Genomic DNA, 21406 nt, shown 5'->3' on the forward strand with positions numbered 1-21406 from the left:
GCCTACGGCGTTATACCAATTTATTAAAAGGCAATTAAGTCTTTTAAAACGATACCCTACAGCTTGTATGTTGCGTGAGTCCCAATTATAATTGAACCAGGTTCCCTGCATAAGAAGATCTACATACATTATTAGTCCCCCCATCGCTCTCCCCGATGGTGACTTTGTGGCCGGGACAGAGAAACATTTGTACCCCTCTAAACTATACAGGTTTGGGTCGACCGCCCATGTTTCTTGGAGGCATATTATTTGAAAGTTGTTCATGTAAATCTGCCATTCCTGGGACCCAAATTTAGCTGCTAATCCTGCAAAATTCCAGGATATAACTCGAAGATTTTCATGATTGTCCCCCATGGGCAGTTCTATTAGACCCCTCGATAAATGCTCTTCCTGGCCTATTTCTATTGATGTTATGTTAGTACGGGGTTCTGACATGATGACATTATCCTGTCTGCTTTGATCTGGGGTCCTCTTTTGATCTAATTGTTCTGATGTTTTATTTCCCCCTATTTTTGTTTTCAGATTCTTCTTGTTAACTCCCCTCCCATCACTATATCCTGTAGTATTCAGATTTCCCTTTCCTGTTACAATGTACCCTTCCTCCTCTGATCTTTTAAGGGTGTCAGGAACACTAGATTTCTCCAGTGCCAGTCAGTCCACCTCCTCAAGAGCACTGAACCTATTCCAGTGCGCATGTTTAGTTAGGAAAGGGTCATAAGCTGGGGTGGCTTGATAAGGCATTTGCCATTGAGCTAATCTGTACTGAGGTTCCATCTGTTGAGCCCTATTCATGGGAATTCTATTTGTCTGAACCGGTCTTTGGGGTGTGTATGGGTAGAAATATGATAAATGTAAGGGGTGAATTTGTGTGTGCGATCTGCTGGGAGGTGCATTGCATATATAATTCACTGCTGCAATGTCTCTAAAATTAACTTCGCAGGTCAACTACAAGAAATTCCATTAGCGTCCGAATCCGTCCCTCCTCCCTAATTACTATCATCAACCTTTAGTGTATAATATAAATCATGGGTTGCAGGATAGGGTTTCTGGGAGTTTGGCCCATAGCGTCTCTGCGAAACACTACCAAGCGCCTTACAGGTAAGAGTTCAAGAGTAATCAGGTAAGAGTGCCTTGGTAACCCTGACAGAAGGCTAAGCCCACGTACATCGTTTCGCCCAGACGCTATGGATCAAACACCGCAGGTGTCTTTACAGGATATTGCTACAATGTTAGCAGAAATTAAATCTGAAAATGCAGAATTATGAAGAGGCATTTCTGTTTTACAAACCAATATGCAAACCGATAGTCCATCCAAATGGAGTTTTCCATCAGGGAGGAAGCCTGTATTAAAACCACTCACCTTTCAACCAGAAATGCAAACGTTGTACAGTGGAAAAGCTACTCCCACAACCCCAGCTTCAACTCAAATTCAGCTAGTCACACCAGTCCAAGTACCACTGGCACCCCCTGAAAGGTTTTATGGGGATTGTAATAAATTCACAATGTTCCTAAATCAATGTCATTTACATTTTGTAGCAAAACCCACCGCATTTCCTGATGACTCCTCCAAGGTCACTTTTATTTTGTCGTAATTAGGAGGTGATGCAGCTTTATGGTCAGTACCCTATGTGGAAAGAGACGACCCAATCTTGTATGACCTTCGGCGCTTCAAGAGCACCATGGAAATTTTTTTTGCAAAACACGTGTTTGTGCAATCAGCAGATCATGAATTACTCAACCTTAAACAGGGAACTTCAGATCTGTTACATTACATATCAACATTCAATAGATTGGTAACCGAGGCAGAGTGGCCCGAAGAAAAGTGAGTTTCTTTATTTTATCGAGGGTTAAGGGACGAGCTAAAGGATATGGTTACGCAAATTTTGGATCCTCCAACTGACTGTGAGTATTTTATTGATCATTCTTGTTGTTAAACTCAATCGCCGTATTTCTGAAAGAAAAGGTGAAAAGGGGAAGTCTGATCACAGGATGTTTTTATTTAAAGAAAGATCCATCATTAAGAATGAATCACCTACTAACTTAGATATGGTAGAACCTATGCAAATAGGAACCATTAGAGGACCTTTAACTAAGGAAGAAAAACAAAAACGTCGAAAATTAAATCAATGTTTGTACTGTGGGAAAACAGAACATTTCGTAAAAGAATGCCCAAATCGACCTAATAAAACTAAGATAAAGACCGCAGAGTTGGTCGCTACGCAACAGTCGGAAAACTAAAAAACTTGGTAGATAAAGAGGTCAATTTACCGAGTGAACAAACTAGTTTGGCCTCCACGACTCCAACAGCCTCTCATTGCCATCTTAGTATCTTACTTCAGTCTCAAAAAGATAAAACTAGATCCTGGTCCATTGATGCTTAACTTTATTGATACTCAATTATTCTTTGAGCTAGGTTTAAGAAAAGTTGTAAAAGAAACTCCTGAGATTGTACGCGCTGTTTATGGTAAGGAATTAACATCAGGTCCCATACAACATCATACTGAGTTATTAAACATGACTTGTGCTTCAAAACACATTGAGGAGATAACTTTTGATATCATTGATGCTCCTCAATTTCGTTTAATTGTAGGCATCCCGTGGTTGGTACTCCACAACCCTTACATTGATTGGTCACAAAGAACCATATTATTCAAATCAGACTATTGTCATACTAAATGTTTGCAACAACATCCTATTTCAGAACTTCTTATACAAGGTTATAATTTCCCAAAGGAATCAAAAAGCGTTTAGATAATTGATGGAGTTCCAGATGACTATAGTGACTTAGTAGAGGTATTCGACAAAAAAAGGCTAACACATTACCACCACATAGGGACTATGACTGTCAGATTGACTCAGTGCCTGGGGCAACCTTAACATGCAGTCGAATTTATGCTCTGACTGAGAAAGAAAATGAGCATTTACGCAACTATCTTCCAAATGGTTTTATAAGACACTCTAAGTCCCCAGTTTCCTCCCCCCTCTTTTTTATTTCTAAAAAAGGGGGAGAAATGCGTTTGTGCATCGATTATCGCGCTATCAACAATGTAACTGTGAAAAATAGATATCCGTTACCTCTGATACCAACTTTGTTAGATCAAATAAAAGATGCAACCATTTATACAAACTGGATTTACGCGGAGCATATCATCTGGTAAGAGCCAGAGAGGGTGATGAATGGAAAACAGCATTCCGTACAAAATTTGGGTTGTTTGAATATCAAGTCATGCCCGTCATACTCTGTAATGCTCCAGCAGTGTTCCAGTTTATTATAAATGAGGTCTTGACAGAGTTTCTGGACATATTCTGTGTTGTTTACATAGATGATATCTTTATTTATTCAAAAAATGAGTCTGACCAAGCAAGTGAGAGCCATTCTTCAACAGCTTTTACAAAATTAATTATTTGTAAAATTGGAAAAAAGTATGTTTCATGTCACCAAAGTAGACTTTTTGGGTTATATCCTCAGTCCTTCTGGAATAGAGATGGATCCAAAAAAGGTTCAAGCAATAATAGAATGGCCTAGTCCAACTACAATAAAACAGGTCCAAAGTTTTTTAGGATTCGCCAATTTCTATAGGCGTTTCATTGAAAATGTCTCCAAAATAATCACTCATATTACTAAACTTCTGAGAAAAAATACAACATTTGATTGGAATTCAGAAGCAGAATTAGCCTTTCAAGACTTAAAAAAACAGTTCACATCAGCCCCTGTCTTGAGACATGCAGACCCTATTCAGCCATTCATAGTTGAAGCTGATGCCTCTCAATTTGCTATAGGAGGCATTCTCTCCCAAAGGCATAAAAGTACAGGTCAAATGCATCCTATTGCATATTATTCTAGAACATTGTCTCCCACAGAACAAAATTATGCCATAGCTGATAGGGAATTTTTGGCAATAAAAGCTGTGTTGAAAGAATGGCGACACTATCTGCTAGGCGCTCTACACCCTGTAACAATTTACACAGGCCACCAAAATTTACAAACTTTAAAATCTGTCAAAGCTTTGTCTGCCCGTCAACTACGCTGGACTTTGTTTTTTAATGACAACGATTTTATCATCACTTACCGTCCAGGAAAAGAAAACAACAAAGCGGATGCTTTATCTCGTATAGGCTTAAGTGATGAGATGAATGCTACACAAGAAAAGGTGCATCCGACCTTACCCACAGAATGTTTTCAGATAGGTCTCATTGACACTAATGTACTATCAGATATTTCAAAACAAAACAAAGGAGGAATGGAATAAGAATATGCAATGGAGAAATGATTTATTATATATGAATGATCAAGTCTATGTACCTACAGAGTCAATTCAAAACCGTGTTTTACAAACATATCATGATTCGCTTTTGTCAGTTCACCCTGGAGTCACTAAAATGTATCAGCTAATCAAAAGAAAAATTTGGTGGCCTTCTATGTTCAAAGATATCCAACTTTATGTCGACACTTGTACCATTTGTATTCAGAACAAAGCAGTACATCAAGCTCCTAGTGGTTGCTTTTACCTCTACCTTTACCACCACAACCATGGCACACCATTTCCCTTGATTTCATTGTAGAATTACCTTGCACTAAAGCAGGTTTTACTACAATTATAACTGTTATAGATATTTTTCATGAGAGGCTCATTTTATTCCTTTAAAGAAACTTCCTTCGGCTATTGAATTAGCTCATACTTTTGTAAAAGAAATTGTGAAATTACATGGAATTCCATTCGTTCTGGTTTTAGACAGAAATCCCCAATTTATTTCTAATTTTTGGCAAAATCTGGGAAAATCTTTGAACATGGAAGTGCAGACTTCATCCAGTTATCATCCTCAAACGGATGGTTTAACTGAACGCACAAATCAAACTATTGAACAATTTCTACGATGTATGTTAGCCACTTGTGATCAAGAATGGTCAGATATTTTATGGGTTATGGAATTCGCTTACAACAACGCGGATCATTCTTTCACAGGAATGTCTCCTTTCTTCTGTGTTCACTGTTTTAATCCCAAAGATATTGTAGGATCAGACAAAACTTCAAATGTAATTCCAGCTGTTACTCATTATGTAAATCATTTAGTGAAAGTTCAACAGCAATCTCGAAATCATTCAACCCAAGTAAAAGAAACACAGAAAATATTTGCTGATAAACACCGTTCTAAACCACCATCATACTCAATTGGAGACAAAGTTTGGTTGTCTGCTAAACACTTAAAAATTAAGTCATAAAACATTTTGCCCACGGTTTGTAGGCCCCTTTACTGTAGAAAAGCTAATTAATCCAATCAGTGTTAAATTAACTCTTCCTTCAAATTATCATTTTCATCCGGTGTTTCATGTTTCTTTAGTGAAACCAATTAATCCCAATACAAGACTTTTGCCACGTCCCCCAGCTATTGAGGTAGATGAAGTTCCAGAGTTTGAAGTTAAATCAGTGCTCGATTCTAAACGGATGAAGGACAAATTATTTTATTTGATAGATTGGAAGGGATATGGCCCTGAAGAACGTTCATGGGAACCACTAGCCAATCTACAGAATGCTCCAAAGGTTCTGAAAATATTCCATACCAGATATCCTGATAAGCCAAAACCAGTCCCTAAGGTCTTAGGTGGGATTCTACGGTGGGGGTACTATCATGAATCCACCTTTAGCAATTACGTAAGACACCACGCGCTAAACATTTGATAGATCTCTTATGAGGTGTTGCATATAGCTCCCCATTAAAACCCACCCCTATCCCATGCATCCTGCACTCCAGGTGTTTGTGTGTTGGGGAGACTTGGTGTTTATTCAACTGTTTATATGTTTGAAGACTTAACATGTTTGGTAGACTTTATTGAGAAAGAACATGGGCCTAGATGTAGGTAATAGCAAATTACCGAATGGTAAATACCGAATTTTACCGATTCGGTATTTACTATTCGGTAATTGCTATGTAGGTAAGAAATTCGGTAAAAATACCGAATCGGTAAGATTCGGTAATTACCGATTCGGTAATTACCGAATCAGTATTTGCCATTGATTCCTTTGGGCCTTGAAGCCCATAGGATTCAATAGCAAATACCGATTCGGTAATTACCGAATCGGTAAAATTACCGATTTTACAAGGGGGACAGGGTGTCCCTTTGACACCCTGTTGCACCCCTGTTTCTGGCCTGTGTGCCATGTGACACACAGACATGCCCTTAGGGCATGTCTGTGTGCCACATGGCACAGGTGTACATGCACAGATGTGCATGTACACTGGAATTCGTTATTTACCATGGAATAGTATTCCATGGTAAATAACGATTCGGTAAGGGCCTGTGGCACTGATTACAGTGCCACCTACATATTGATTTACAGAATCGGTAAATTTACCGATTCGGCATTTTACCGATTCTGTAAATTTACCGAATCTGTAAATATACCGATTCTGTAACATTAAGGCCACCTACATGTCAAATCCCAAATACCGGTCGGTAACGGCCGAAATCGGCCGTTACCGACCGGTATTTGGCGACCTACATCTGGGCCATGATGTTTTATTTGAGTTTGCCAATGCTTTTTGGTGAGGCAGTTGTCATGGGAGCTTCAGAGTTGTTTTCTCTATGTATGTAGAGTATGCAGCGCACCTCAAATGATTTGAAGAGGCTCGGAAACGCTTGCATGCACATGCTTTTTCCTCCGTGTCTGAAAACGGGAAAAGCATGAAAAGAAACGCTCACATAAGCAGCTTCTCTCACGCTGTGTAAATTCTAGAACACAGCGTGAGAACGCTTATACGCGCTTGAACACATGAACGTCCTTGGGTGTGGCTGAAGTATTTAAAGCCACACCCAGGCTCTAGAACTGCTTAGCCTTACGGATCTCTTCGAGGAATCATCCCGCTAGGAAGCACCACTTACCGAAGAACACCCAGGGTTCTTCCAGACTACCTGAATCTTCAACTTTGCCTCTATCCTGCAAGAAGAAACCTAAAAGAGAAAAGAGAATCTAAGTTAAGTGAACCTTTTTATTTCCTTAAGGCGCCCATCGCAAGAAAGGTACTTAGTTCAAGAAAAGAAAGAACAATTTTTGGAAACTTCTTTTATTTGAAAAAGAGTTGTGCACTTTAAGGACTTTGAGGACATTCAATGTGCAGTTTGTACACAAGAAAAGTTTTGTATATATTGTTGGCACTTTTCTGCTCATTTCTTAGAAGGTGAATGTCGTGAGAAACATATGAGTAAAGTGATGTTGGTGGATGGAGTGGCGACGTTCTGCGACACACCGGACGACGCTTGGCAGTGGTTGGAGCAATATAGAGCAGGCAAGGATGGCACGGGCACCTGGGCGGAGACCGCGGAGGACCGGCCGAAGCCACGCAGGAGCAGGCGTAATCGGAGGCGAGAGCAGAACAGGCGGTCCCCGTCGGCATCGCAGACGGACCTGGAGAGGCAGGCTGCCCTACAAACGGTGTCGATCATCTCTGGAGCAGTGACGGAGACTCCGGCGGTGGACTCGGGCTTCCGTTGGGCTCTGATGAGGCGGAGCCAGGAGGTTCGGATGAGGGTTCGGACAAGGACCCTGGGGAGTTGCCTCAGGTCACCCCACAGACTGCCGATGGACTAATGGACGAATGATTTCCAGGACGCTGAGCGAAGGACAGTAAGGGGGTGTGCTCGGCCTGTGGGGATGGCATTGCCGGGGTTGATGGGGTCTTGCAGTCTGGGGTGCTGGGACTGACGTTGTCATCTGCTTTATGGGGTTAGTGCCGGCGTACGCAGGGACCCTGGCTTCTTTGATGGGGCGGTGGCGCTGCTGGGGGGACAGGGGGGTGGTCTATTCTTAGTCGGGATCGGCCTCTCCTGGTGTGGTGGGTCTTTGGCTGTCCGGCCGGCTGGTGGGGAGCCACCTCCACGATCTCACATAACTTGTGAGTCTCTGGTAACTCCCAGAGTTTCCCTCGTTTACGGGGGTAGGGTTTGGATGGGTAACAACTGTTTGGTGCCTGTTCTGGGGGTGGGTGGGGTTGGGGCTGGTTGGGGTTGTTACAGGTTACGGGGAATTGTCAGTGTGCCGCTGGGGCTGTCAGGGATTGGATTCCGATATGGGCCCATTGATGGCGGCTAGATTAGAATTGAAGTGCGTTACCTGGAATGTGCGGGGGCTCAACTCCATGAGAAAGAGATAAAAAGTGCATACATACCTAGTTCGCAGGGGGGGTTCAGGTGGCTTTTTTGCAGGAGACGCATTTAACGTTGGCAGAGGGGCAATCGCTGCAGCGGCGATGGAGGGGGCAACTCTTCTATACTTCCTATTCTGCGCATGCTAGAAGGGTGTTGATTTGGGTGCGGGCAGGTATCCCCTTTCAGCCCTTGACGACGAGGGTGGACTCGGATGGGAGGTTTGTGGCAGTGTTGGGGCGGTTGGATGGCCGAGATGTTACGTTTTGCTGCGTTTATGCCCCAAACTTTGATCAGGCTGCGTTCTTCTCTGTGTTGTCGAGGAGGTTGGCACCTATGTTAGTGGGCACGGTGTTCATGGGAGGGGGACTTTAACTCGGTGGCGGATGTGGAGATAGACCGCTCCCGCCCTCCGCTGGCTCAGTCGGTAGTGCGCAGGGTGGCCAAGGCTCGGAGGGAGTGGCAAGAGCGGTGGGGGCTCATGGACGCCTGGCGGAAGTATCACCCTGCCGATAGGGACTATTCGTTTTATTCCGCACCTCATGATCTACATGTGCGCCTAGACACTATTCTTTGTTCGACTGGGGCCCAGGAACTTACGCATAACTGCGAGTACCTGGCGAGGACCATATCGGATCACAACCCTTGTTTACTTACGGTCCTCTGGTCCAGACAGCGGCAGCCGGTCCCCACGTGGCGGTTGAATCCGCTGACGCTGGAAGACCCGATCTTTCACGCTGAAGTACAGGAGTGCATTGAGCGCTACTTCCATGAGAACTCGGGTACTGCGACCACTCGAGCGATCGAGTGGGGCGCCTTTAAGGTGGTGATACGAGGCGCGTGCCTCTCGTCCTCGACGGGGGGTGTCGGACACTGCTGGACAAGGTCGAGCGGGAGGAGGCCATGCTGCGGCAGGCGGAGAGGAATGGTCACGCGGCGGGGGGCAATAGGGAGGAAGTGTTGGCCGCTCGAGAGCGAGTTGCTGCCCAGGTGGAGAGGCTCCGCTGCCATGATTACCAGGAGTACATGGTCCGAGCGCCCGCTGAGAGGGATCGGGTCGGTTCGCTGTTGGCGTGGCTGGCCAACCCTCAAACTAGGGGTACGCCAATACTATCGTTGACCACTCCGACCGGGGATTTGGTTCATTCACAACAGGAAATCAACGATCAGTTCCTGGCTTATTACTCGGAACTCTATCGGAGCAGAATGTCGGCGCAACCGGCTGGACTGGATGCCTTTTTGAAAGAGGCTCAGTTGCAGCGGCTGGACTCGGAGCAGGGCACCGCGTTGGGTGCAGCTATCACACTGGGGGAGATCAGAGCGGCGATTAAACACATGGCCAGAAAGAAGACGCCGGGTGGTGACGGCCTCCCGCTGGAGTTCTACGCCGCGTATGTTGATCTCCTGGCACCCCGATTACAACAGGTGTATGGAGAGGCGTGGGAACGGGGCAGGCTGCCGGTGTCGACAAGGGAGGCGATTATAGTGCTGTTGTTGAAGAAGGGCGGGCTTCCCACGGCTAGGAAGGCGTATCGCCCGCTCTCGATGCTCACTGTGGACTATAAGGTGCTGAGCAGGATCCTGGCGACGCGGTTATCTGTCCATATGTGCTCTCTGGTACACCCGGACCAGTCGGGCTTCATCCCCACCCGGAACACCTCGACGTGTATACGGCGCCTGATACGGGTCATGGACGTTGAGGGGGAGGGCCCCGCGGGCGCGTCCGTGCTCTCGGTAGATATCGAAAAGGCGTTCGATAGTGTGGAGTGGCCGTATTTGTTCTGCGTGCTTCTTCGGTTTGGGTTAGGGGACGGCTTCGTCTGCTGGACGCGGTTGCTGTATGAGTCCGCTACTGCTAGGGTCAGCACGGGCCGCTCAATATCTGCGGCATGCTCGGTGGAAAGAGGCACCCGACAAGGTTGCTCTTTATCCCCACTCCTCTTCGCCTTGGCGATTGAACCCCTAGCAGCACGGGCCCGACAAGGTCGGTGCAATGAGGGGGTTTCACTGCGCGGCGTTTCGCATTATATTTCCTTGTATGCCGACGACCTCCTGCTCTATTTGGCTGATGTGGAGGCGTCGGTGCAGGGTGCCCGGGCCTTGCTCCAAGAGTTCGGGGACTTGTCGGGGCTCCGTGTTAACTGGTCTAAGACCTGTCTATTCCCCTTGACCCTCCGCTGTGTCCAGCCTGTGGAGCTTGAGGGATTGCGCTGGGAACCAGATTGCTTGCCATACCTCGGAGTCCACATTTATCATACCCACTCGCTCCTACATGAGGGGAACGTGGGCAGGGCCCTGAGGGGCATCAGGGGCAGCATGGGGTTTTGGCGCACTCTTCCACTGTCTGTGGCCGGACGAATAGCGCTGCTGAAGATGGTGGTCCTTCCGTGCCTGCTTTATTTCTTTCGCATGCTGCCGGTGTGGATCCCGGCCTCCTTTTTCCGAACGTTGCGGTCGATGGTGATAGGGTTTATCTGGGGCTCTGGCAGGAGACGTGTAGCTTTGAATACCTTGCTTAAGTCCCGGGAAGAAGGCGGCCTGGCGGTACCGGATTTTGAGTGGTATTATCTGGCAGCGCAGCTACAGTGGCTCACGCAGGCTGTGGCGCGGGAGTTTCGAGGCCCGGACGGCCCGCAGGGTCGGGTTATGCAGCGCCATGTCCTGTCCTTCATCGTGCTCCAACAAGGGCTTCGGTTGGATCAGTTGAATCTGGAGGAGCGCACCCTTCGCCAGTGCTGGCTTCGTAGCCACAAGCGGGCAGGATGTCACGTTCCATATGCGCCGGAGATCCCTTTGGGCATGTGTACGGCCCTCCCACATGGTGGGGGCTGGTCGGCACTAGCCGCCTGGGAGGATCGCGGGGTCCACATGATAGGGGATTTGTATAGGGATGGTGCCCTGCTGTCTTTTTATGACCTACAAGAGGCCTTCGATCTCCCGAGGGGTGACTTCTTGCTCCATGCGGCTCTAGTGACTGGGATTCAGAAGCGCTGGAAGATGGGGCTGGTAGAGCCCCCCACGTCGCTGGGCTGCCAGTACGTCGTGATGGCAGCTGGCACTTATAAGGCCATCACCTGTCTGTACCGGAGACTGGCGCTAGATGGACCTCCTCCCCTAGACAAGCTGCGGGAACGCTGGGAGGCTGACCTCAGTCGGCAGATACCGGAGACGACCTGGCCTCAGCTTGTACGTAGGGCCTGGAAGGGCACGCGCAATGTTAGGTTCCAACTGGTTCAGTACTTCACTCTACATAGGGCATATTGGACGCCGGCCAAAATTCAACGGGTCTTTGGTGGCGCACACTCGGTATGTCCCCGCTGCGCTACGGAGGGTGCTGACTTTGGGCACATGTTCTGGTCGTGCGCAGGGCTTGGCACCTACTGGACTGAAGTTCTGTCTTGCTTGAATGCGGTTACGGGACGCCAGATCGACACGGACATGGGGACTTGCCTCTTACTCTGGTTTCCGCATACTCCAACCACGAAGATTACCAGCAAATTTTTCGACCTGGGGTTAATTCTGGCCAAGAGGGAACTCACACTGCATTGGAAATCTAGAGGGGGGCCTAACTACCTGAGATGGCGGGGGTGCTTCCTGCAATGGGCTACCAGTGAAGGGACTCTTAGATTACAATTAGCTAGGCGCGCCGCTAACGATAAAGCACTAGATGCGGCCAGGGCGTGGAGCGCGCTAGTGACGGACCTACAGTCTCTTTCGGAAGTTGATGAGGATGGGGAGGACGGCACGCTGGCAAGCCAGGAGGGGACAACCGGGGCAGAGAGCGTGGGGGCACTGGCTGAGGAGGCAGGGCGCTAGGCAGCATGACCAGCAGCGAACGAAGATGGATCACATGTGTCACATACGATCATGAACGGAATGGGTAACATACACTGCTCTGAACAGCGCCTGGTCTTCCGTTTGGCTGTGGAACCAGGAGTGGAAATGTTTGGGGGAGGTCACCCGCAGCTTCTGGAGGGTTTATGACATGCCGTAGGAGGGGCGGAAGAGGCACACTGACAAGGGGGGGTGGGGGTAGTGGGGGAGGTGGGAAATAGCGGATAGGGCTTCGTTGGTTGGGAATGTTAACGACGCTGCATTACTGTACATCATGATGATAGAGATACATATGGAGCGTGAATGTATGATGTTTGCATAAAATCAATAAAAATTTGTTTAAAAAAAAATGAGTAAAGTGATGTTAATGTAAGTCAAGGGAAATAATATTTAGTAATTATTACTGTTTAGCAGCTGATAAGACTTGAGACAAGGCTAAGGAAAATACTAACTAATTTCATATTGCTGTTTTGTCCCAGACCAACAACACCTTTACAGACCAACAACACCTTTCCAGAGCAACTACAACTTCACTGCTCAACCAATGCTCTCTCCTAAAGAATTACACCTCAACTGACAACATCCTCAACTACCTAACTCCACTCACGACGACATCTTGGACGAGAAGCCCAACTCTGTAGATTTCAGGAAGGAATCTTTTTGACATTATAGCAAACAGCCTTTTAATAGTTAGAACTAAAAAGTGTTAAAAGACAAACTCTGTAGAATCTTTGCTAAGGGTACTTCTTGTTGCTTCGCAGGTCGACTACAAGAAATTCCATTAGCGTTCGAATCCGGCCCTCCTCCTTAATTACTATCATTAACCTTTAGTGTATAATATAAATCATGGGTTGCAGGATAGGGTTTCTGGGAGTTTCGCCCATAGCGTCTCTGCGAAACACTACCAAGCACCTTACAGGTAAGAGCTCAAGACTAATCAGGTAAGAGTGCCTTGGTAACCCTGACAAAATTTCCCTGTTACAGGATGCCTATTGTTCTGCCTTCCCCTGCTCGAGCTTGGCTCAGCAGCAGGAGGGTAGAATCATGTCTCTGGTCGGCAGCAACAATTTTGTGCTGTCCGGTTCAAGAAGGCTGGAATCGGGAACACTGAGAGCCTAATGGAGGGCTCTTCCAGTGCTTGGAATCATGCCTCTACACCGTTTACGGTGTAGAGGCATGATTCCAACATGGTTGATACCAAACATGATAGGATTCCTTGCAGCAGTTTTCGAGATGGTCATCGGATATTTACGCGGTGCCCCTCTATATGGTATATGGCTGCTTCACTGACAACCTGGGAGAATGGACTCTGTAGGCTTTAGGGGTGTCCTGCTCATGCAGGGGCACCCTCACAGTTAGAACTAAGCACACTGCCTTCAGGATTGCAAAGGCCTGCAATAGGGGTGACTTATAAGTTTTAAGTGCAGTGACCCTAGATATAGGAAGCCTATATCTTTAGTAGCTAGCATCAACTCCTGTTGGTAGCATAATACATGCTTCAGCCCATGGGAGGCCTCTGGGGTACACATGCCCGGGGTACCTTAGTACCATATACATGGGACTTATAAGGGTACCTCGGTATCCAATCGGGGATGACCTAAGTACTAAACACAACCATTTAGGGAGAAAGCAGATCGTCTGGGGTCCTGATAAACAGTAAGCAGGATCCCAGTCAGACTAGTCAAATACAGCTTAGCACCAGGCATAAAAGTGGGGTTAACCATAGAAGCAGATCCTACTTTCCTACCCCCCGCCCCTCAATCCGCCCCCCAATTTAAGGAGATGAGACTAACCTTGCCCAGTTGAGCCTTGATTTTCTAAGTGGAAATATCTGGAGAGTCCATCTGCATGGCATGGTTACTCCAAGGTCTAAGTTCCACTGTATAGTCAATCCCCTGCAGGAAAATGGGCCACCTCAAAAGTTTGGGGTTTTCACCCTTCATCTTTTTAAGCCATAAAAGGGGCTTCTGGTCTGTTTGAACAATGAAGTGAGTGTCAAGCAAGTATGGCATTCAGGGCCCAGACCACAGCAAAGGCCTCCCACTCAATAGCTGACCAATGTTTCTCTCTGGGGGTCAGCCTTCTGCTGATAGAAGCTACTGGTTGATCTTGGCCCTCTGCATTAAGCTATGACAACACAGCCCCTACCCCCAGCTCAGATGCATCTGTTTGGACAATGAATGTTTTAGAGTAGTCAGGACTTTGCAGAATGGGAGCAGTGCATATGGCCTGCTTAAGGTCATCAAATGCCTTCTGCGAGGTAACTGTCCACTGAACTTTCTTGGGCATTTTTGTGATGTAAGGGGGTCACTATGGACCCATATCCTTTTACAAATCTTCTGTAGTACCCAGTCAGCCCCAAGAAAGCTCTGACCTGACTCTGGGTAGTTGGAGCAACCCATTCCATTATGGTCTGTATTTTGCTCTGTAGTGGTTGAACTTGGCCTCCACCTACCAGGTGGCCCAAGTACACAACTTTACTCTGCCCTATCTGGCACTTAGTAGCCTTGATAGTGGGGCCTGCTTTCTGCAGAGCCTCCATAAAATTCTTCAGGTGGACCAGGTGATCCTCCCAGGTGGAGTTAAAGACGGCTATATCATCTAGATATGCTACACTATAGGCTTCTTAGACCTGTGAGAACTTTATTGACCAACCTTTGGAATGTGGCAGGTGCATTCTTCAAGACAAATGTCATTACAATAAATTGATAATGCCCACTAGGGGTTGAAAATGCTGTTTTTAGTTTGGCATCCTCAGCTAATCTGATTTGTCAATAGCCATCAGTAAGGTCAAATGTACTTAAAAACTTGGCTGAGGCCAAAGTGTCAGTAGGTCATCTGCCCTAGGAATTGGGTGAGCATCAGTCCTAGTGACTGCATTGAGTCCCCTGTAGTCTACACAAACCCTCATCTCTGTGTTTCCACCCTAGGTGTAGGTTTTAGGTACTGGGACTCCTGGGCAAGCCCAACGGCTATCTGAGGGCTCAATTACTCCCAACTCTAACATAGCACTTTCTGGACCTTTTTCCTGATGCAATCTCTGACATGGTCAGGCTGCCTGTAGATTTTATTCTTAACAGGTAGATTCTCACCTGTGTCCACTTCATGGGCACACCAGGTGGTTTGACTAGGAGTCAGAGAAAACATATGCCTGAATTGATTGAGGACCTTCCTGCAATCAATCTGCTGCTGATCAGTGAGGCTGCCTACCAAGGCTACTCCATCGACTGATCCTTCATCAGGGTTTTGTGAGAGGAGACAATAATCAGCAAGCCTGTGAGAGCATCAGCCTTCTCACTGGCGGGAGCACATATTCAATAACAATGCGTATTGTTATCATCCATTTATGTAAGATTATAAACATTTGATGCATTCAAAACGAGTGCCTTATCGCCAATCAAAAGGAATGTTTAATGATTGTTATTTCTAAATAAACAATGTGGTATACTTCCACGATGTTGTTATCCATCAAGCATATTTCCTCAAATCATAAGCAACAGCCCAATGCTTTTCGGGTCATAAACAGAGAGCCTTCATCAGGGGTCATTCTTGAAGCTTCTAAAAAAACAAAAGGAGCAGGGTGCTAGATTGACAGTTCATACTCATAAATAACAAACAATATACACATCACTTGTATCGATTCTCCATGATGTTAGCGTGTATATATATCTATATCTGGACTACATTTCAAGTCTCTAGTGCACGACTCAACCTGCGAATACGTGCAGTGCTCACTATGTGATTATGTGCCTCCAGATACTAAAACTAAAGTAAATAAGCACTCTAAAAACATGAAACATTAACGTTCTGTTCACTGTGTACCCGGACAGTAAAGAATCACAACAAAGTGCTCTATCCGTCAATAACGTGATGACTACAAAAAGCCTGCTTCCATAAATGAACAAAAAACAAAATGTGAACTCAAGACACGAAAAATCTAAACAGAAATAAAATACTTTCTGTGAATCATGAAAGTGCTCTGTTTGGCGATGACGTGAAAAGAATATTGTCAGTAGTGACCATCGGTGAACTAACCCCAATAATAAAGCTTAAGTAACGAAGATTTGTGCTGACAAATCTGTAACTCACCAAAGTGATGCTGACCGAGCAAACCCGGGCAGCGGAAACTGGATACTGGGCAGAAGTTACGTGCTTATATAAAGTCTCACCGTGTTTTAAGGGTGTGCACCATGCTGTGTGTATTTATATGTACTAAACTAATCAAAACTAGATAGATTAAAGTGCCAAAATAGAAATTTTGGAGCTGCTATGAAACATATTGAAATTGCGGTGGATCCCGCTGTGCTGAAATATACATCAATAGCAAGTTGTTACCACAAACGAACAGTTGTCAATAAAGTTAACTTATTTGTCAATTTGAATCTCAAATCTTCCATTACATCTCTATATCAGTAACAAATGCAGATCTCAAATGTGATGCAAAACACCTCGATCTTTGACAACTGCCTAATTACACTAGACATTGTGTCCTCACTTCTAACATTGATGTTCTAAAAATGCAATAAACAGATTCAAATAACGATGTAGGCAGTGACAGAAAGTCTAAAAAGAAAATTACAATATCACAGTTAGCAACGATGGTAATCACAAAAAAAAATTGTATTCAAGTCTATCAATCAACCCTTGTGGCTGCATGGCATGTAATTTATTTATCCAAAAAAACTCAGCTTGTGCTAACATTTTATGAGGATCAGTTCCTTCACGAGGTAACAATGCTTCCAAGATATTGTATTGTAATTGTGCAATGTTATGCATTGCCTCCATTCAATGGGTAGCTACAGTTGATTTATTGGATTGGGTTCTAATGTTGCTATTATGTTCACCCACTCGTACTTTAACTTTTCTTTCTGTTTTGCCCACATACATTTTTCCACATGGGCACTTAAGCACATATATTACATTGGAAGTGTCACATGTGCTGGAGTGCAGCAATTCAATTTTAGTACCTCTGGTGGCATGTATGAACATGCTTCCAACCATCACGTTGTTGCAATGAACACTGTTCCTGCATTTTTGCATGCCTTTATAATCTCTCTTCGCTTGTTGTTGTTCTGGTCTTGTGCACGTTGGCAACATTGGCTGTTATATTTTGTGAGAGGAGATCAGGAAGAGGGTCACTCTCTTCCTCCTTGTCCCATCAGTTGCCATGAGCAAGCCCATGTCAGCCCTGTCAACAAAAGGTTTCAGCCTGTTCACATGAATTACCCTTTGGCGACTTCTGGGAGTGCCAAGGTCCACTAAATAGGTGACCTCACATATTGGCAGACTCGCCAATATCTCATCAGGACACGCCATCTACCTCGCTGAAATCCCGCATCTAACCGTGGATGCCTGAAGTTATCCACTAGCCCTGAAGAGTCGTGTTGACTCCACTTTAACGCGATGAAACACGTGTCGGCTGAGCTTGGATCCAATTAAAACATCACTTGAAAAAGAACTTGGACATAGAGATCTGCTGCTTTCTTTTATCTATATTGCTACTGTTTGTCTTTTTCTATTTTCACACTGTTTTTGTGGCTGCGAGAGCATTGCTGTGTTACAGTTTGGATAATCTTTGATTGTCTTGGAACGGTTTTTGGGTTAATCCGTTCGCCCTATACGCGCCACCCATCAGAACTTATCTCCACACACAATCCAACGTATACTCTAGGCAGAGCGCCATTTTCTGAAATTCCTCAAAACCCTTTCAGCTTTTGACATCTTTCTAGGATTTTGGAAAGAAGAGGAAGGTTAGAGACGGGCCTGAAGTTATTTAAGTCATTTCTGTCCAGGCCTGTTTTTTTTAGCAGTGGAGTGACTTGTCCAACTTTCAGACAGTCTGGGACAACTCCAGTTTTTAGGGAGCTATTGATAATCCTGCACCACAGTGGGGCTAGGTAGAGTTTCAGTTTTTTGGTGAGTTGAGCCGGAAGTGGGCACAGGATATGAGATGAAGGTTTAGCGGTAGAGATAAGTTTGATTATCTCTTCTTCTGGAATGGGCTGAAAGAGAGACCAAGGTTTAGTAGTGGGCGGGAGGGCGCTCCCAGGCACCCAGCCGTGTCCGCTATGGGAAGGGGAAGAGCATCGATTTGAGAGAGAAACATTTGTGCTTTCATCATCATATATACAAGTCCTAACGACTACTAGAGATCAATTTGTATTAACAGGGTGTGTGATCAGTAAAGTAACCTAACAGAGTCTAGTCTACTGTTATTATAGGAGGAATTTTCTCATAGGAAAGGTCTTAGCTTCTTTTTTGAATGCTGAAATGGACGAGATTCTTCTAATGCTCGGGGGAGTGAGATCCAAATTCTTGGTGCCACACCAGAAAATGATCTGTCATAAATTCTCTTCTTTCGAAAGAGGGCAGGTTTCAGCGCGATATCTATTTGGCTCCGAGAGACTTTGCTGCCTCCTGATAATGTGATTATCTGGGCTAGGTATAATGGTGTTTTGTAGTGAATCGCTTTGTGTGTGATACATGCCATCTTTAGTTGGATTCTTGCTTCCTAAGGTAGCCAATTAAGTGCTTTCAGATGAGGGGTGATGTGGTAAAATTTTCTGGAGTTTTTTTATAAGTCTTGTGGCGCATTAAGACATGCTTTTAATGGAGCTGTTGAAATCTTGGGTCGTCCTGCTAGAGTTGTGCATCCGTATTCGATCCTCAAAATGACTAATGCCTGGACTGCCATTTTAAGGTCTGAAGTAGCTATGAAAGGTTTCAGTTTTCTAAGATAGCTTAAATGGAAGCTGCCATTTTTTGCCATTGTGTTAATGTGGGTTTGGATGTTCAGGTTCTTGTCTAGCACAATTCCAAGAGACTTGGTTAAGTCTACTAGACTTGGAGTACAGTTTAGCGCAGTGATCAGCTTGGTCCATTCCATTATACTCGTCGTGCTTTTCTGGGAGGAAATCAGAGGGAATTCAGTTTTATGCGGGTAAAGCTTGAGATGATTATTAGTTAGCCAATGAACGGTTCTCTTTAAGTCCTGGTTCATGATGTTGATCTTGTCCACCGATGAAATCTTGAAATATAGCTGTGTATCATCTGCATACATGTGGAAGGAGATGTTTGCCTGCTGTAAGATTTCTGTTAGAGGTTCTATATATAGATTGAATAGAGCAGAGGATAGTGTTGAACCCTGTGGTATTTCAATAAGATTTGGGGATGTGTTGAATGCAGACGAAAGGTCGAGCAGAATTAGGAGACAGGTTTCATTGCAGTCTAGGGCAAGTAGAGAGTCATCTACTATGTGAAGAATTGCTGTTTCAGTACTGTGATTTGGTCTGAACCCTGATTGGCAGTCATTGAGAAATTCGAATTCCGAAATGTGTTGGCTCAATTGTTGTTGAACACATTTTTCCATAACTTGCTAACATGGGAATGTTTGTAACCAGACGAACGTTGTTGAGGTCTGAGGGGTTCTCGGAAAGTTTTTTTAAGATTGGAATGACTTGCCCTGTTTTCAGGCAGTCTGGTTATGAGCCTTGCGAAAGCGAAGCATTAATAATCTTTGTCCAAGAGGAGATGAACAAATGGTTTATTGTAGGCCAGCATTTTGATAGTAGAGAATCAATGAAATCATTGTTTGGTTTTATGGTTGAAATAATTTTGGCAATATCTTTGTTGTCATATAACTTGAATTCTGACCATAATGCATTGTTTTTGGACGTTAACAGAACTGGTTGAGAATGAAGCTTAGCTGCAGTGCTTTTGTTGATCAAAGGGATCTCTGCAGAATTTTGATCTCCACCTCCAGGGATTTGGCTGTAAAAAAAGAAGAGAATGCATCGCAACTGATGTTCGATTTTGGTGGTTTTAGCGCAGATTTGGCCATTTTGTTGGATTGATCTTATAGCATTCAAAGAGTTTCCTTGGTCTGTTTTTTACATTATCCAGTTCTCTTCTAAAGAAGTCTTTTTTATTTTACAAAACTTTTATTGTAGGCATTTCTGGACTGTCTTAGTTGTTTTAGATGGGGTGAGGATGGGTGTTGTCTCCATTTTCGTTCTGATAGTCTGAGTGATCGTCTTTCTTCATTGAGGGATCAGTTAAACCAAAGGTTTTTATCTTTGTCTGGTATTCTTTTGAGTTTTTAAGGGGCTATGTCCTCAATTATTTTCGTCATCGTGGTGTTGTAGTATTCCTTGAGTTTGTTGACGTCTGCCAGGTTATTAGGAGGATGCAGTTCCTTCTCACATCGTGCTACAAGATTCTCCATATTGAGCCCTTTGTTGTCACAAACCCATTTTATGGCTTTGATCAATTGTGAGGATGTTTTCCTTTTTATGTAAGGTATTTGGAAAGTAATGATGTGATGATCTGACCAGTCACAAGGGATGATCTCAATTGTACCAACAGCTTTTCCCTTAGAGATGATCCAATCTAATGTAAAGCCTTTTGTATGGGTTTGTAGCTGGCATGCTTGAACCAAAGATTGATCTTCAAGGAAGTCTTTGAGCAAATTGATCTGAGTATCATTTTGATCTTCCCAGTGAAGATTGAAGTCTCCTAAGAAAATATCGTTGGATTGAGTTTGATGTGATGATTTCTATCAGCTGGTCTATGAACATGGTATTTTTGCCTGGTGGGTCTTGTTCGCTTGTTCGCTGAGATTATCTGACTCCAGTCGGGAAGGAGGAGAGACGGGCAGATGTTGGGATGAACTAGTTGGTATGCTGGGTAAATCTATCTCTAGGAGATTGAGGCTACTTTTTGTCTATTCTGTAGAGATTTTCCTATTTGTTAATGCTATCTCGAGATTCTTATTATCGACCATATGGTTACATCTCCAGATGTCATGGGCAAGGACTGCTGACTCCGTCCTACTGTGTTTTTCCAAAATAAGGTATGGTTTGGTGTTGGGGCTAGGACAGGGGCTAAGGGGCCAGAGGTTAGTGGGAGGTAATGCTAGTTTAGTGTGTTGCAGGCTTTTGATCCTAGAATCGGGGATTCTGGACTCCTGTTTTGACTGTTGGGGCTCTTTAGCGATGAAAGATTCTACCTTGGTGGATTGACTCCTGTTTGGGGTCACAGCTTGGGAGTTGTTTTGCTGGGTTTTTGAGGGAGGGCTATTAAGAACGCATTCTTTTAAAATTGTGAAGTATTCATTAAATAGTTCTAGATCTTTGTTGGCGGCCTGTGTGAGTATTGTGCCATTTTTGTAGCATGTTAAGTTTAGTGTAGCTCTTAGTTTTCATGAGGGTGTTATCAGCATCTTAGTGCCGTATGGAATGTTTCTCAGTTCCTGTACGTTTAGCAATTTAGTTAGGGTATTGCGTTATTTTTTCATTTTAGTAGTGAAAATTATTAGGTTGTTAAAAATGGTGCCTTTTTATGTTAAGGGAGGGGTCTGAGATTAAAGTTACATGGGTTTTTTCTAAATAGGTTGTGTTTAAAGGTTTTGGTTTCATTTTTAGAGAGTACGGT

The sequence above is a fragment of the Lissotriton helveticus genome, chromosome 1_2 (assembly GCF_964261635.1).
Source record: "Lissotriton helveticus chromosome 1_2, aLisHel1.1, whole genome shotgun sequence".
Taxonomy (NCBI): domain Eukaryota; kingdom Metazoa; phylum Chordata; class Amphibia; order Caudata; family Salamandridae; genus Lissotriton; species Lissotriton helveticus.